This window comes from Lissotriton vulgaris, chromosome 2_1, assembly GCF_964263255.1.
Source record: "Lissotriton vulgaris chromosome 2_1, aLisVul1.2, whole genome shotgun sequence".
NCBI lineage: Eukaryota > Metazoa > Chordata > Amphibia > Caudata > Salamandridae > Lissotriton > Lissotriton vulgaris.
The window spans coordinates 908,656,756-908,671,629 of record NC_141687.1 but is presented as its reverse complement, the minus strand read 5'-3'; the positions used below and the strand labels follow the sequence as shown (position 1 = coordinate 908,671,629).

Genomic DNA, 14,874 nt, shown 5'->3' with positions numbered 1-14,874 from the left:
AGAGCAAGCAAAAAATGGCATTCCAAAGACACCACAATTTTCTTCCATTTTATTATGAAATAAAAAGGTTATTTTCCTTTGGGGATATCCAGGGCCCAGATGGATGAGTTGGTACGTTCTGAGCTTTTAACATCCTTTGAAGGTTATTCAATAATGAGTTACATTTCTTCTCATTTAAAAAGCTTTTTTTCTCTTTATGAAATACTCCAATACTTACTAAAGCCTTTTTTTGTTAACCCTTTCAATTGAAGTCTCTGTACATCCCTTCTTCCATTTCTTGGCATTTAGTGAACATGTCATAATAAAAAATATCGCATCTTGCAATTTTCAGGTTAAGTTTAGTGTGCTATAAATTGTTTTGGGATAGTCTGAATGTTCATATTAGGTTTCTTGCTTTTGCCACCTAAGCATTTGAGGAAAGAAGACAATACGCGGGCATTTTGAACGGGTGACCCCAAACTACAAAAAAAGGATTGCATACATCAGATAGGAGCGAAAGACAAGAGCTCTTATTCACCACTGTTCATCTGCTGAAGTATGTGATCATCATGATATCAATCTCGGCTCCGACCCATCGCGTGCTACTATAATGCAGTACACACTAACAGTACTACATGCAGGGTACCCTCTAAGAAACACAAAGGAATCCTGCCTGAGAAGTCGTTTAACTAGGGCAGAGGCTAGCACGCAGCACATGCCCCTCGAGCGATTTATGAAGTTTCATGCAAAGCTCTCTGGTGATAAACGTGTACTTCTGATAGTGTGACTTGGCTAAAAACGATTAAGTAAAATTACATGCCTTTCATCAACAAAATAACCATATCAATCTAGTGAGGAAAACAAACTGGCATGAGAATTTAAACACCTTCAACCAACACTTACCAGCTTCATCCGGGCACGTCCCGTTTCTCCAGCGCCACGTCCATTGGCAGCCCACTGAAATGTAATCAGCTTGTTCTCGGTCACCTCAGACCCAGTGCAATTTCCAGCAAATGTGGTCCTGCAATTATGAAAGCAGTATTTTAGTGAGCACGTTATCCACGGGTACATTTCCACGCCAGTCAGCCCTGTGCACTTTCAGCTCCAAGTGTACCTTGTTACGACACATTCCCGAGTTGCAGCAGCACTCAGCGTTCAAGATACCAGCTGCGACGCTGAGATCCTGTGCGGGGGGGGGGACACGGACAGCGGGAGGGGGCGGAAAAAAAGACAGCGGGAACTGGGCGGGACACGGACAGCGGGAGGGGGCGGGAAGGTAGATACCAGCTGCGACACTGAGATCCTGTGCGGGCGGGACACGGACAGCGGGAGGGGGTGGAAAAAAACGACGGGAACGAGGAAAGCGAGCGAGAGCAGCCTATCTCAACCTTACCAGCAGCAAAATGGCGGCATCAAGCTTCCGTAATTTGTCGGATTTGGGGGCGTGTTTTGCTGTTCTGAGTGACGGATGACGTCACTGTCTAAAGAACAGCAAAACTTACGCCCCGAATCCGAAAAAGACGGGGCTAAATCGGAGTGACGGCTCTCTCCTCCAATGGCTGGCCTCCGTTTAGGAAGCCAGCCAATGGAGGAGAGACTGGGCAGGGAGGCGGGTTCTACAGCCCTACTAAGAAGCATTAATTCTCCTCCCGGAGACTGCGCAAGCGCAGCCTCCTCGGTCCTCGACCTAAAAAGTAAATACCACATTCTTCTCACATGCCTCAAAGAAACATATGAACCACACCCAGGGGGCGCCTGACTCCAAACAAGATGCTATTTTGCATCCCCTGCATTCTAAATTATTTCACCAAGCCTAATACACAGACATATCTCTTCCCTTTCAACAAACATTGGCATTCCAAACCATCTAATGAAAGGAAAACACAAATATCCAAAGTTGCCGGTTCCTTATAAATGACTCTTGGTTTTTTTTTAAGTGCGGCATTTTGAGTTGGATTGAAAATTCTGATTCAGGCCCATTTTTGTACACACATCGGAATGCTGAATTGCCCTTGTGGTAATTACTGCACGTTTTAGATATCATATATAGTAATTAATACTTTTCTGACATTTTCCCTAATCACATTTTGCCAGAAAAAAAACCTGACAAACGTTGTCTGTTTAAACTGGGGGGAAAAACTTGAAACATAAGGTGATCTGTACCTAAAACACTGACAGCCCTTATTATGCCCTATCCAGACCTTCAGAACTTGGAATAGGTGGTAATTATCACACCTGAGGGTACCAGAATTAACAGGGTGCCGTAATTATTATGACCCAATTACCATACGGCTTATGCTGTCTTTCTCGGAAGTGACCTCAACACCATATAGTTGTGTTTTTTCTTTAACTGAACAGTGCTTTCATTTCTCTGTGACATTGGCTGAAGCTAGTAACTGAAAGGTCACAACCCTATTGACCATTCCAGTGATCAGTTACAAATTATTTGTATTTGTTTCTATATGTATTTGTGAGTCATCTGAAAATAGATCTAGCGAATTTTCCTGTTGAATGAGGCTCCATCTTTAAACTATTTATTGATGTCGACTGCACTCAGCTGGTAGTTTCATTTAACAGAAACATTTCCCATGAGTACTGAACGAGAACATTATTATTAGCTTCTGTTAATTAGAACCGATATAGTTGATGAAAATAAGCATGAAGTTAATTTCCTCAGTACACAAAACATCACCAAGGCCCAATTCAAAATATAAAAACAAATCATAGTTACCAAATTGTAATCAAGGACTTTGAATGTCATCTAAGCGGCCAAAGTCCTATAAAACCCATTAGAAGTAATTGCATTGAATAGATATCGTTTTCAAATGTCTAACTGGAATTTTCATATATGCCAAAAATTTTTCTGTCAGGTTAGAGAATACACTCATTTATGTGCAAAGGATGACTTTTATGTAGTATTCATCTAATTACTTTCATGTAGTATTCATTTATTGAATTAATTTCCAGAATTATTTATTTTGATTTTATTTTTATAAACACATATTTTATATACTTGTGAATGTGAATGTTAAGGGATTTATAGAGCGCAGGGCTACTCAAGAGTGTTCCGGCGCTATATGGTCTGTGAAAAGAAGCAGATGAGGTTCTGTAAATTCTGTCTTGTCCTGTGAGGTTATGGTTCAGTCACGATTTTGGTGATGTTGTACCGTATTTAGTAAGTACGGCTAATATGGAGTGAATTTGTCACATTAACTAGCGAGTTCATTACGTATTCAGAGACTTTGTCTCGAATATGGGTTCCATTTTGTCCGTGCCTCCATTTTGTGTTGCCATCACGCAGGCCGATGAATGTGGTCGAATGAATAAAGCGACCTGGCCTTTCCGTATAGGTATACATTAACTAGGTTCTTCTTGACTGTAAGGTGAATTGTAAGGAACTGACTCCTTCACCTGAAACTGACCTCGCTAAGCCAATTTCCCTGGGTGATCGTTATCTGAGATTGCCAGTCAATGTTCAGGACATCGTTAACTTTTAGCTTCCCTACACATGCCTTATCTTGCTCGTTATCTGTCATTGTTTCCTTTCTATGTTTCTTCATTACATGCATTGTGCTTTCAATTATGGGTTTGTCCGGCTTGTGGAGATTGGATTTGGGACATTCTTAATAATTTACTTTGGTTTGTGTTGTTGCAAACTGAGTTTTCTGTCATGTGATACTTCGTTTGAAAATGTATCTTATTGGCTAGAATTTTATGCAGTGGGTGTCCATTTGTAATGTGAATATTGGGTATAAAAAGGGATGTTTCGCCTTACAAATTTGAACAGTTTTCTGAGTTGTACACCGTGTTGTATTGCTTGGATTACTGTTACTAGCTGCAGCTAATAAATTTGGTCTTTGACGCCACCCAGAAGTATTATGTGTCTCTGTATACCAAGACAGGTGAATCCGAAGACTTTGGGTTTTCCCCTTGGGCCCACTTCAGCGGTACCGGTCCAAGCCCGAAGATTGTGAGGAGCTTTGTGAGTAAATTCTGGAGGAGGGCCCCCACTTCATCGACCCCTGCATGTCGACTGTGAACCGAAGGTTTTTACTGCGAGGCTTCCCCCTTTCCGACTGCTACGAAGGACTGCTGCCCTGACTGTCGCCCTGTCTTGGACCCTCTTTTGATGATTTGTAAGGCGAGACGTTAGACGGTCATCTGGTGGCGTGACAGACATTTTAGTTAAGTACAAGTGGGTCGCTCCAACGACTTTGTTTGGTTTCTTGGTTTTGATTTGGTTATTGCAATTACCAAAGCCGAGGGGCTCGTATATTTGCGAGTATATCTTTTTTGATAACCCCTTGAAGTTTGAAGCTAGATTAGTGAGCTATAAGATGCCTGGTCTTAGCAAATTTAGGAAATGGTTTTGTTGTAGTTGTAACAGGGATTCCCGATTGGAGGACTCGTGTCCGATACCTCCGGTTGGCACTCCAACTTATGAGCTCTATTCAAAGCATGGCATGGGTCCCATTACGTTTAATGAAATATGGATCCGCTATACGAAGAAAGATGGTGTCTTACGATGGCCCCAACATGGTAGTTTCGAATCAGAGGTTTTAGATAACCTAGAAGTTGTGCTATTTAAGAAGAAAGCCCGGCCGGCGATGTTTGACTCTTTCCGCCTCTGGCGTAAGGAAGCCAAACAGCGAGAAATTAAGCAAGCTAAGAGAGAAAGGAAAGAAAAGAATATATTGATACTACAAGCTGCTAGGCAGTTTAAGGAAGATGAAGAAGATCGTGCGATTGAGGTGTCAGATAGACAAAATTGCATGGCCATTGACAAATGTTATCCGGCTTTGCCACCTCTTCTTCCGAATGTGACAAATGACCCTGAAAAGGATCCTTTGATGTCGCAGTTGTTGAGATTACCACCCCCTTATGTGCAGAGTGCTACGGCACCTCCGCAACCCCCAGTTGTTCAACCCCCTGTTGTTGTCCACCCACCAGCTCTTCCCCAGGTGGTTCTTCCACCTTTGGCGCAGCCTCCTCTAGGGCTGCCAGCTTTGCTAACTGTTCTGCCTCAAACTCCTTTGCCTTCCTCTCCTTTACCTTCGACTTCCTTTGCTACTGACCCTACGTCTCTGTCACCTCAAAACACTTTGTCTCCTGTCCTTATGTCAACTTCTTCTCCTTCTGCTCGAAAACGAATGACTGAGACTGTTGCTAGTCTTTTGTCTCCACTCTTTGGGTCACTAAATATGACCCCGGTTTCGGAACATAAGCAGAGTCGTAGTCAGTTTGATGGTGCCGAAGAGATGGCAGTGTTGGATCTTTTGGCTCGTAGATGGGTTTTAAATGTTTCTAGGTATAATTTACAAGCGGTTACGGATGTTTTCTTACAGTGGGATCCGCCTAAGCAAAGGTATGTTTTTGATGTAATGTGTACTTTCCTTCGTGAAGAATGGGAAAATAATGAGTTGGGTCCGATTCCGTAGGAAGTGCTTAATGTTCAGTCTGAATTTGCTAAAGGGACGATAGTGGGTCCCGATGTTGAGGGAGCGGTAGAGACGCTTCTTGCATTTCGTTGTTTGAACCTGATCCTTCTGTTAGGAGAAAAGTGAAGCAGTATCCTATGAGAGAGGTTCCCCCTGTATGGAGAGAGGAACTTGTTGCTGATGCTAATCAGGGTATTGCGGCAGTACCGGCTCATTTTCAGCGAGTATGGCTACATGTTCCTTGGAAGAGAGCTGAGGTTCTGGCTCTTAAGCAGACTTTGCCTGACCCCCGTAAAAATCCTGCTGGTTACTACAAGGAGTTGTTTCAGACAGTTGATGCGTGTGTTATGAATTTAGCTGATGTGGATATGTTGTTGGGTAATGTAGTCCCTCAACCTTTGTGGGCGAAGATCCGTCACGAGGATCATGCGCCAGAGTTAGGAGATACGTGGGTTAATATTGTTGCTGCAGATGGTCGACAGATAGGAGGTGCCAAACCTGAACCTTTAGTTGCAGATCTACCCGGTAGGATTATTAATTTAATGAAAACCTTGATGCCTCCTATGCGAGTGAATTGGGATAAGTTAGCAGCATGCAAACAGAAGAAAGACGAGAGTGTGTCTGATTTCTTCACCAGGTTTGAGGAAACATTTATTGATCACACTGGTCAGGAAATGAGTACAGAAGGTGGTCAAAGGTTGTTTGTAGATAAGTTTGTTTTTAATTTGCTTCCTGAGCTTTCTAATAAGTTAAAGGACTCTGAGAGTTCATGGGCTGTTTCGTCCTCTGCCCAGATATTGGCTACTGCACAATACTATGAGAATAGAGATAAAGATGAGAAGGATACATTAGAGAAGAAGACTATAGAATTGAAGACGAAGGTTCTTTTACAGCAGGCGTATCCGCCTCGCCCTAATCAGCATCAGCAACCTTCCCAGTTTCAGCAGCCCCCACAGTTTCAGAGATTGTTGCAGAAGCCTAAGTCTTTTCCTCCGCGACTTCCGCTAGGCCCTAATCAGTGTGCTTATTGTAGGGAAGAAGGTCATTTCAAGAATAGTTGTCCGATTTTACTACAACGTACGAATGGTATGTCTGGTCTGAGAGGTCGTGGAGGTTCTTAACAAGCACCTAGGGGTAGAGGACGTGGTGCGTTTCCTCAGAATGAACGTTCCTTTCCCCCTCAGAATTCTATGAATTATTTTGATCAACAGAATGTTCCGACTGTCCAGTCCGCTCAGTACTACACTGATGATTATTATGTTGAAAGCGAGAGTGCTGGTTTTAATGATAGCTAGGACAGCCATGGACAAAGGGAGGGAGTAGTGTCAGTTCCAGTAGACCAGAGTGGACCTTATGTCGAAGTAATTACATCAGGTGTGGCAGAGCCTTATCTTTTGGATACTGGTGCGGCTAAGAGTTCTATCATGCACTCTAAACACCTTTTTCTGGCTTGACGAATGTCTCGGTAGGATTTTCTGGCGCCCCAGTTCGTAATCCGATCTCTTGCCCTTTGCCTCTTTCTATTGGGCCTTGTGAATTGGAAGCACCCCTTATTCTAACGACAGGTTGTGGTGAGAATTTGTTGGGTTTGGATTTGTTGAAAAGATTGTATGCGACATTACATTGTTCTCCTTCGGGAGTACATCTTACGTTGAGTAAGAGAGTGATCTCTCTGATGTACTTGTCTAAAGATCGGCTTCCACTGGAATTGCGTTCGCTCCCTGATACTCTTTGGGCTACAGGTCCTAATGATGTTGGCCTTTTGCAGATTCCGCCCTATGTTGTTACCCTCAAGTCGAATGCTAAGCTACCCCGCATTCCCCAATACAAGATATCTAGTGATGGTGAAAGAGCTCTTTTAGCGATTATCTATGATTTGGTTGAGAAAGATGTGATTGAAGAAACGAGAGGTAATATGTGTAACAGTCCTGTTCTGCCTGTTCTTAAGCGTACTGACTCTTCCCAGCAACCTGTGTATCGGTTTGTGATCGACCTTTAAGAAGTCAATAAGATTGTTGTGCCACAGTTTCCTGTTGTCCCGGACATTACTCCGTTATTGACTATGATCCCTGCTTCAGATGCTTGGTTTTCTGTTATCGATCTGAAGAATGCTTTCTTTAGTATTCCGATTGCCGAAGAAAGTAGGGATATTTTTGGCTTCTCTTTAGGAGGCCGAAGTTTCAGGTTTAAGCGCGCTGCTCAAGGTTATTGTGAGAGTCCCTCCATCTATAGTCAGGCTTTGAAAACTCAGCTTGATACTTTTGTCTTGCCTTCTGGTGCGACTCTTGTCCAGTACGCGGATGATTTGTTGGTCGCTGCTGATGATGAACAGATTTGTAAAGAAACTATGCTTTCTTTGTTGCGACATTTGTCTGACCTTCATCATAAAGTGTCACCTTCGAAGTTGCAGTATTGCCGCCAAGAAGTGACCTACTTAGGTCATCTCTTGTCGAAGGAGGGAAGACGATTGACCCCAGAGCGCATTCAAGCGATTGCTCAATTAACTGTGCCATCCACACAGAGAGAGATGCATGCCTTTGTGGGTATCACCTCGTATTGTAGACAGTGTTTTCCGAATTTTTCTTTGTTAGCGAAACCATTGTTGGCACTTACTCTTAAGGATACACCAAACTCTCTTCCATGGTCTGACGAATGTCAGAAGAGTATTTCTGAATTGCGTGATGCATTGTGTTCTGCTCCGGTGTTGGGTACCCCGGCTTACAGTAAACCTTTTACACTTTACGTACACAAGAGAGAAGGTTGTGCGTTGTCAGTGTTGACGCAACAATTTGGAGACAAGCAGCGCCCATGTGCGTATTTTTCAGCTACTTTAGATCCGGTAGCTAGGGCGTTGCCTAGTGGTCTAAGAGATACACCGGCAGCGGCTGTTTCTATCCGACAGTCTGCTGGTTTGGTATTGGATAATACATTGATTGTGATGGTCCCACATGCAGTGGATACCTTATTGAATAGAACAAGGACTCAGCATCTTACTAGTGCGCGTTTGTCAGGTTATGAGTTGACACTTTTGGCTAGTCATGTGCACATTAAGCGGGGCAACAGATTGAATCCAGCTACATTGTTGCCGATTTCTGTAGAGATAGATGCTCAGGAACAACATGATTTTTTTCTCCGGACAGAGGAGGAAACGAAGGGTAGAGTTGATCTGAAAGATACTCCTCTTTTGAATCCAGATGGTACCTTATGGGTAGATGGTTCATGCTTTAAGCTTCCGAATGGCGATACGACTGCAGCATATGCGGTTACGACTTTGCACACGTCTGTTGAAACTGCACGTATTCCACAGAATTCAGCTCAAGCAGCAGAGTTGATTGCACTGACAAGAGCATGTGTGTTGTCGAAAGGAAAGGGAGTGAATGTGTATACTGATAGCCAATATGCATTTGGTGCGGCTCATAGCTTTGGACGTTTGTGGAGAGGGAGAGAATTTTTTACTTCCCATGGTACGAAAATTCAGCATGGACAATTGGTGAATGAACTTCTTGAGTCACTTACTTTGCCGACACAAGTTGCGATTGTGAAGTGCAGTGCACATAGGAAGGTTACGGATGATGTTGGTCGTGGTAATGCGTTTGCGGATGAAGTAGCGAGAGAAACGGCGAAAGATGTGACGAGTCGAATGTATGTTGCAGGCCCTGCTAGATGGGTTATGACAGAAGGAATGTGTGAAGACATAATAGAAAGTGTGAAATCGATTCAGGCAGAAGCTACTGAGAAAGAATTGAGTATGTGGAGAGAGACTACGGGAATGTTAGATTCGACTGGCTGTTGGGTTGAGTTGTCGGAGCACCAGCGATGGTTGTTGCCTGATGCGTATGTGCTCCCAGTGGTTACGATGGCTCATGGATTGGCCCATATCAGTTCAAAAGGGATATGTAAGTTGTTAACTCCAGTATGGCAGAATGCTGGAATTCCTAAATGTGCTGAGAATCAGGTTAAAAACTGCATGATTTGCTTGCTGCATAATCCTGGCAAGGGAACCCCAACTCCAGCGGGTCATTTTGCTCCTCCAACGTATCCGTTTGAGGTGTTACAGCTAGATTTTAGTCACATGGAAAGATGCAATAACCTAAAGTACGTCCTTGTGGTTGTTTGTGCCTTTTCCAGATGGATAGAGGCATACCCCCTCAAGGATAATACTGCTTTATCTACAGCCAAGGTTTTGCTCAAAGAATATTTCCCTAGGTTTGGTTTGCCGAGAATGGTATGGAGTGACAACGGAAGTGAATTTGTAGGTCAGATTATGAAGAAAGTGTGTGCGGGTTTGGGCATCAAACAGAAATTCCATGCTGCGAATCACCCCCAGTCAGCTGGTTTGGTCGAGTGCTACAATGGCAATCTTAAACTTAAATTGGCCAAGATACAAGCAAGCTCTGGTCTTACATGGCCAGATGCTCTACCACTGGCACTTTTGTCCACAAGAGCGACAGTGCATTCTCGTGTGGGACTTAGCCCATACGAAATTGTTTTTGGACGTCTGGCAAATGTCTGGGGTGTGCCGAGGCCGAATAAATATAGTGACATTGAGTACCCGTTGTTGGTTGATTACTTACATGACTTGACTGCTAAATTGTGTGTTCTTCACCAACAGGTCTATGATACTTTACCTTCAGATTCTGTGGATGCATGTCACTCGATTCAACCTGGCGAGTGGACCTTGGTGAGAAACATCCAAAGGACCAAGAATTGGCGACTCGGACTGCTGTCAAGGTTTGCGGCAAGAAAAACTGGGAGCACGCCACCCATTGTAAAAGGGTACCCTTACCCTTACCATACGACCAGTGGGTCAAGAATGGTGCTGCCGATTCTGAGACTGAAAGGGTTCCAAGATTTGTACCTTTTAGTGACGCACATTTGAAATGGACTCAGTCGGAACGTGCGGATGACGAAGTTCTGCAAGAAGCTGTGCCGTCTCATTTGAGACTTGACACTACGCAACCAGAGACACTTTTCCAGGATCAGACGGTGCCTGGTAAAGAACGCTATAATCTACGGACTAAAAGGGACAAATAAAATGTAATCTTTTTGAAAATTATACTCTTTCAGACAAGAAACTTTTTTGTTCTATTTTTCTTTTTCGAGCCATCATCCGAGCTCAGCTGCAGGGTCACGGTAAAAGTTCTTAAGGGGTGACCCGTGTGTTGACAAAAGGTCTGTGGTTCTAGGGACATCTAGGACGTCTGGACGCACACTTAAGTGAAGAAGGAAAATTGCCGTGAGCAGCACGTTAGAGGATGGAGTCTTTTGTAACTGAAAGAGTTGTTGAAAGAATCGATTTTAAGATAAGATTCTATACATTAATACGTAGCAAATATTTTATCATATTGTGTTCTTTAATGTTTTTAAGTATCACATTAGCTTGTGTGGGTTGGATTGTTTATGTTACACCACTGAAATCTGCACCCACTTCCCAACCTATGCTTTCCTTTACTACTGGTTATTTGCACCAATTTTATACGTTGCCTGAACATGAACAGACAAGGAGGTCAGAATTTGTCAACAATTAGTTTATACAGCTGTTGCATCAGCATCAGTTAGTAGTAAATACTACTAATTGCTGGGTCTGTGGTCTTATGCCTCATACAACAGATAGAGGTATGCCCTATCTAGTTTTGCATTTTTCTTTCAATGGGTCTGTATGGGCTTTTCAGACTATGTTAATTTATGCAAATGAGGTATATCCCTTACGTTCAGTGAAAGACAATCCGAGTAATAGTGCCTTGATAAAGGGAATAGTAGATATGATTTGAAATATTGATGCATATAATACTGTCCCTAAGGATGAGGTGCAGGCTTACGTTGGTTGGAACGTGACTGGATATAGTACCAGCTTGACAGAGAAGGAGAGACGAAAAAGGTCTCCCCCGATTTGGATTGTACCCCATCGAGGCCACTTTTGTTTGCAAAGTAGTGGTCGGAATCCGAGAGCTCAGCTAGGTAAGAGTGCGTGTGCTCAAACCTATGTCTATTCATCTCAGACTTCTCCTCCGTTTGTGCCAGCTAAAGGCACATATTTTGTTTGTCACGATAGAGCCTACACATGGTTGCCGTCTGATTTTTCAGGAACATGTTATGTGGCATTTTTGCTTCCCCCTACATACACTACTACTTCGGATTATCATAGAACAAGATATGGTAGAGGTGTCTTTGATCAGGAAGATACTGCAGCACAAGAAGTAGGAGACTTTTTCAAGGGTTTCCTACCGTTTTGGGGTCCTATGGCCAATAGCAAGAATATACGACAACTTACGAGAGTGGTTGAGGCCACTATAAATGAAACTGCAGGTGCCCTTAGTAATGTTACAGCTGAGCTTCAAGCGGATCGTCTTATGATGTTGCAGAATCGTATGGTTTTAGACATCATATTTGCATATCGAGGTGGGGTATGCAAATTTATCCAATCTAGTTGCTGTGTTTTCATACCAGATGACCTGATGAGTATTGATATAGACCTGGATTCAGATTGACATGAGTTTGGGTTATTGCCTACGTAATGGCACATGGAGGGTCTGAGGTTCTGTAAATTTTGTCTTGTCCTGTGAGGTTATGGTTCCGTCACGATTTTGGTGATGTTGTACCGTATTTAGTAAGTACGGCTAATATGGAGTGAATTCGTCGTGTTAACTAGCGAGTTCATTACGTATTCAGAGACTTTGTCTCGAATATGGGTTCCATTTTGTCCGTGCCTCCATTTTGTGCTGCCATCACGCAGGCCGATGAATGTGGTCGAATGAATAAAGCGACCTGGCCTTTTGGTATTGGTACACATTAACTAGGTTCTTCTTGACTCTAAGGTGAATTGTAAGGAACTGACTCCTTCACCTGAAACTGACCTCGCTAAGCCAATTTCCCTGGGTGATCATTATCTGAGATTGCCAGTCAATGTTCAGGACATCGTTAACTTTTAGCTTCTCTACACATGCCTTATCTTGCTCGTTATCTGTCATTGTTTCCTTTCTATGTTTCTTCATTACATGCATTGTGCTTTCAATTATGGGTTTGCCCGGCTTGTGGAGATTGGATTTGGGACATTCTTAATAATTTACTTTGGGTTGGGTTGTTCCAAACTGAGTTTTCTGTCATGTGATACTTCGTTTGAAAATGTACCTTATTGGCTAGAATTTTGTACAGTGGGTGTCCATTTGTAATGTGAATATTGGGTATAAAAAGGGATGTTTCGCCTTACAAATTTGAACAGTTTCCTGAGTTGTACACCGTGTTGTATTGCTGGGATTACTGTTACTAGCTGCAGCTAATAAATTTGGTCTTTGACGCCACCCAGAACTATTCCGTGTCTCTGTATACCAAGACAGGTGAATCCGAAGACTTTGGGCGTGCCCCTGGCGCCGCTGGGTTTAAAACCCGGTTCTTCACAGATACAGAAGGTGATTACTGAAAGAAAAGCCAGGTCTCAAGTTTTCTCTTAAAACCAGCTTCAGCCTTTGCTTGACGCAGGTCAAGAGAGAGCTTGTTCCGCCTTACAGAGCCCAGGAAGGAAAAAGAGCGACCTCCTGCAGCGAACATTAGGGACCTTGGATAGATGATTATCAGATGAGCGTAAAACTCTCACCGGGTTATAGAAAGCAATCCTGGCCGAAAGATAGTTCTGTCCAGAATGATGGAGAGCCTTATGCATTAAGAGCGCTACTTTACTTCCAAGGAAAAAACACTTCCATGCATCTCTATAATTTTTTAGGATCCTTTATAATGTTTAATATGTAGCAATATGTCACTCATGATTTAAACATTATAAGAGGGCACTTTTAGTTCATATAATCATGCATATATTAATACAACACAAAGGGTTCCAATAAAAACCTGCATTTTTTAGTATGTGAGTAGTACTATAGTAGTACAAAATGCAGTTCACAAAACTCTGAGTGGAAATCTCCGCTTTAACCTCTGCTACCTTTTCTAAGGGGCTATTCCCATACATGTAAAGAATAGGATTGCGACCAAACAGGGTTCGGTCGCATCCTACTTGCCGGGCTGGAACCGACGACAGGAGGTTGCTCGGTTCAAGTTCTCAACCGATGTTGGACGGACACCGGTCCATCCGATATTTGAATCGGCCCCTTAGTAGTAAATGTGGAAGGGACAAGGGAGGGTGGTTGGGAAAATGGGGAAAACTTACTAGTTATGTGAGAGGGGTTTAGGGACAAGTATAGAGAGGTATGGAGAGAGCAAAGGACAGGGTTAGGGAGGGCCAGACACACACCCTCAAATGAACAAGCACATTGCTATTCACAAACCGCACTTCTAAAGTTACTACACCAGAAAGGACACAAAATAGTAGAAAATGTACCCAGCTCAGACCTGGATTAAGTCCAGCACCAAACATGGCCAATTATTTTGTACCAACACATCCCCTATAGGAAATACTGGGACTTAAAATGGAACATCCCCCATTGGAAATAATGTTATAATAAATTTGATTAATTTAAACTTTAAACAAACATATATGTGTCTGTGTGTGGCTGTGTGTGTGTGTATATATACACACAAATATATATATATATATATATATGTGTGTGTATGTGAATGTATATATATATATATATATATATATATATATATATATTATATATGTTAATGTTGAAAATATACATATAAATCAATAATAAATATTTTTGGAGATTCCACCACTAGTGCGGAGGCTCTTGGTGAAACTGGCACATATTGTCCTATTGGGTGTAGATTGTTAATTGCTAACTTAATGAGGCAATAATTTTGCAAACAATATTTAGGACACAATATTAATGTCAGACAATGTTCTGTCTCTGCTTTTCTTTTACAATGCCCAACTTTGCAGAGGCACTGTAAGTGCTGTAGACAAATAGCAGCTAGTTCCTTTAACACAGTTTGCTGGGACTCATTTTTCCTGCTGCAGGAGAGGACTGGGATAATCCTCACTGCATAGATATATGAAACTCAGCACTGAAACCTTTGCACAATAATTATGCTGTGACATATCTATATTTACAATGAATGGGGAGACTTCAACCTGTCGCTGATCTGGAACCAATTTCATTACACAATGAAGTGAACATATTTGTGTTTGGGAGACTGGAAAGCAGTCGCCTTCAATCAAGTGTGGTTAAAGTCATGCATGTCAACTTCAGAGAGTTTTAGCATAGGGATACTTATTTCAATTGGGGTTTTATTTGCTTCTGTTTTTACATATATTGTTAATGTTTCATCAGTGAAGTCAATTCTTGTTAAGTTACTTTCCATGATACCAACAAGTATAACAAGATCAAATTACATCACTTCCACTTCCTGTCATACTCCACAAATCCTTGGTATTGCCCTGATGGACACTGTGATAGAGGAACTACTGAACAATAATTTGAGAATGGAAATTGGGAAACAGAAATAAGAAAACAGGAACTAGTGAATGGGAACTAATGATAGGAGACAGGGAGCAAGAGCTTAA

General features: G+C 42.4%; 1 non-coding gene across 1 annotated transcript; it reads right to left on the bottom strand.

Annotated features, from left to right (window-relative positions):
- Positions 1–474: 474 nt before the first annotated feature.
- LOC147731400 (small nucleolar RNA snR60/Z15/Z230/Z193/J17) lies at positions 475–558 on the bottom strand. Its single transcript, XR_015308909.1, has one exon. It is a non-coding gene; the product is annotated as a small nucleolar RNA snR60/Z15/Z230/Z193/J17 (small nucleolar RNA).
- Between the last annotated feature and the right edge of the window lie 14,316 nt (positions 559–14,874).